Here is a 3,639-nt window from a genome sequence, read left to right as displayed (position 1 = left end):
GTTTTTCTCCGGTACCGGGAACCGAACTCACGACCTTGCGCTTGCCAGGCAGGCGCTTTTTGCCGCTGAGCTAAATCCCCAGCCCCTAAAAACATATTTTCAATGTCTTTGTATTATTACATCAGTTTTCCACTAGTTTGAATCCAAAAAGCAAAATTTATGTTGATTAACGTTAGTGAGCAACAATTTTTATATGTGACAGTCAAATGAAAGGCATACTTCAGAAGAATGGAAACAAGAATTCTTACCAATCTGAATCGACCCAGAATTTATTAATTAGGATATTTTTCAATCACCAATATATTCATACAACATAGAAAGATAATTAATTGAACACACGAACTTTAAAATTAGGAACGCCTAACCAGTTTCACGGTGACACTTTTCAAGAGAAAAGCACACAGTTGTATCTTTGCAGGTTAGAAACCCTAAATTTTTTCCGGGGTTGAAGCTGCTTTTGACTTTATTCAAAAAGTCAATCTGCATGAGTGGATATTGCAAAAAAAGTAGAGAAAGGTGAAATTGCAAAGATGTGTTGACAGGGAGGTCACTGGTCATGGAGTTTAAATGGGCTGTCAGTTGCCTCATTCCAAGTCTGAGCTATGGAGAATGGTACGTAGTCGTGGCCTGGATCAAAACTCTGAGGCTGCCAGATTAAGAAGTGGACTAGAACCGCTTGCTGAAGAATGCCATTTTAGGAGACTCATAAACAAAATGTGGCTATAATTAAACTATGAAATCCTGTATATCTTCAACATTTTCTACTATCACTTTCAATTTATTGTAACTTAACTTTTCCCAGTCTTTTATCTGCCTTATTTCTACCAATGTTGGTGTTTATCCCCATTTCTCACTACTTTGATGACTTCTGCACCATGTTCAGAACTTTCTTCTCCTTGACACTTTCATCACTGTATCTGTGCTGGACTCTCTGAATAGTGGACAATAATTTTCAGAATCATTTTAATTTGTTGTGTTGAATCTTCAGTTCATTTTAGCTATAGATAAACAAGCATCTTCCTTGAGATTTTGTTAACATTTGGAACATCTGAATATTTAAGCTAACAACTTCATCCTTCATAATTTCCTTGATTTAGTTTATTTCATTCTTTTAATTCTTCCATTCCATGCCTTCTGAAGGGATTTTTTGCTGTTATATTTTCAGTCTTTTGAGTCCTTAACTATGTCTAAATGTTTTCTGTGCTGTGCCTCAGCTTCTAGAAATCTTTCTGTTAGGAATATTCTTTACTTATTGAAGTATTCCTCATCAGCCTCAGACCATTCTGAACATCATTTACTGGAAAAATTTTATCATCTCTTCAGTTGCAATAAAAAGTACCTGCAACTTTACATTTGCAAATATTTCCCCTACAATCATTTTATTTTATTGTACTGTATTTTTTCAATAACCTTGGAAATTCTGCCGATATTTTTTCCATATTGCAGAGAGCTAGGAAGTAACACAAGTAGATCTAAGGGTGAGGTTTTACTTCTCCTTCACTGCTCTCTGCTGTACTCACCTATCAAATCAAACCATCATAATCAATTTTGTGTATCATTACATCATTCAATGTTGTTTAGCATATACTGATGTGTAATGAAGTTATTCCTTTTTACCTGTAAGCGCTCTTAGTCCTATTTGTTAAGTTTCAGTTAATGCCTCCTTCTTTATGATGATCCAAGTGTCTGGCTCAGTGCCTCAAACATAGGAGATGATCAATGTATATTTGCTGAATAGGTGGACAAATTAACTAAAGAAAACTACAAAAGACAGAGTATTGGAAGCCAGAGCCAGGATGTGGAGCAACATGTTTAATACAATACTATTTTGTAAGTAAAACAATTGAGGTTTAAACAGGGCAAAAGGTTTCATGGGGTCACATCACAAATTAGGAACAGAATTAAAAAGAAAATGCAGAGGCCCTGAGGTTCCACTCTGCTGCTTAGTCACTGAATCTTCTTTTCAGCTTTCAGTCATGGCTCTCTCTCTAGATTGAAAGAAAGATTCACTTATGGAAAATGGTGCATGTAATGTGATGGGGAATGAGTTCTGGCCCTGTGACATTTCCATATACTCTGAAGAAGATCAGCTGTGTTCAGCCTCTTTGTTTATTAATTTTTCCCATTTCATGATCTTTCAGGTTAAAATACAGTCCTCATTTTGGCTTACTCTCATAACTACAAGGATGTTATGAAGATTAGTGGTGCGGGACGTATAATGTCCTACAAGCTCCATAGAAGTAACGTACTACGTCAGTACAAAGCATGATTACTGCTGCTACTTGCCACAAGGCTGGGCTTACCAACACACAGTTCACAGGCTGCTGAGCCACCAGCACACGATGTACATTTTTTTTCTCTATGTGGATTAAAGTGGAAAAGATTTCCCTTGGGATATTTGGACCATTTGCTCTCCTTAAGTGTTTTACAGGGGTGGTGCTGTCGATAGACAAGGTGGGAAGTGAGATTAACTTTAGATTAACACATGGATGGGAAGCCAAACCAAAAAACTTGTATAAAGAATAAATAAAGCATAATCTTAATGTCTGAAAACTGTGGTCCTCTTTGTTCTTTGCTTGTTTTTCTTGTGATGCTTTATTCTGATACAAAACCTTATCAAATGTATTCAATTTGATTGAATATGAATATAACAAGAAAGATCTTGAGAAAATCACCCTCTGTACCAATAGAGAAATGATAGAATTTTGAGTTAAGTATAACAAACATTAGTCTATTAAACTAGTTTTGTATAAAAATAGTGATATAATTTGATTTGCTGCCATTTACAATTCTTATTTCTAGAAAGGATATATATTATGACTTAGATATCACTGGAAAATAGTGATTGATTTTGTTGTACTTTAATTAATGTATATACTGATATATTAAATTTTTTTAGGAACTAATTTCACACTTTATCCATAGAGCAGAAAGTACCCATCTACTTTCTGATGATCTGGTTTGATGACTGTCATACAGATGACCCTAGATCTTGCTGCCAGGAAGACTGACTCAATATTAATTAGGAAAAATGAAACATTCTCTGATAAAGATATACTCCTAAAATTAAAGCAGTAATACTAATTACTAATGTACCTAGTCTATGTGTTCAATGATCTGGGAATATGTCTGCAGCTAACTAACTCTTGCATGTTAATGGAAAATTAAGTGGCTCAGAATCATTATCTCTTGGAAATGTTACTGAGGTTTACACGTGGTTAATTTGGACAACTGAAAGATTCTGCTTTGTAGAGTTTACAGGTTGACATTGGATTAATTCTGTAGGGTGAATATTTGAAATATCATTTTAATACTTACCTAATTATGAAGCTTAATCACAGTAGTTTCCTGATGAGAGTCTTAGCTTTACCTCTCTTTGAGAGGAAGTGCATATGTGTGTGCATATGCTATGCATCAGGGTGGACTTTGTTTTTTGTGGGGGTGGATTTCTGGTACCGGGAATCGAACTCATGACTTCACGCTTGCCAGGCAGGCCCTGTGCTGCTGAGCTAAATCTTCAGCCCCCAATCTGGGTGGGCTTTGACAGAATGAAAAATCTGGATATGCTTTCCAGGTAATAAAAATTTTAAGAATTCTACTTGCTCATCTGGAATCCAAGGTAAGTAGATGCTTCTTTAA

At 35.6% G+C, this 3,639-nt stretch overlaps 1 long non-coding RNA gene across 1 annotated transcript in view; it reads left to right on the top strand.

Moving 5' to 3' along the window:
• LOC102007332 overlaps positions 1–2,553 on the top strand; it is a 59,033-nt gene extending 56,480 nt beyond the window's left edge. Inside the window, exon 3 of the long non-coding RNA XR_001230747.1 lies at positions 2,142–2,553. This is a non-coding gene — a long non-coding RNA (uncharacterized LOC102007332). The remainder of the gene's footprint in view (positions 1–2,141) is intronic.
• The last annotated feature ends 1,086 nt before the right edge of the window (positions 2,554–3,639 follow it).

This window comes from Chinchilla lanigera, unplaced genomic scaffold, assembly GCF_000276665.1.
Source record: "Chinchilla lanigera isolate Chin_1 unplaced genomic scaffold, ChiLan1.0 scaffold00073, whole genome shotgun sequence".
Taxonomy (NCBI): domain Eukaryota; kingdom Metazoa; phylum Chordata; class Mammalia; order Rodentia; family Chinchillidae; genus Chinchilla; species Chinchilla lanigera.
The sequence above is the reverse complement of the archived record's forward strand: the minus strand, read 5'-3'. Positions and strand labels throughout refer to the sequence as shown.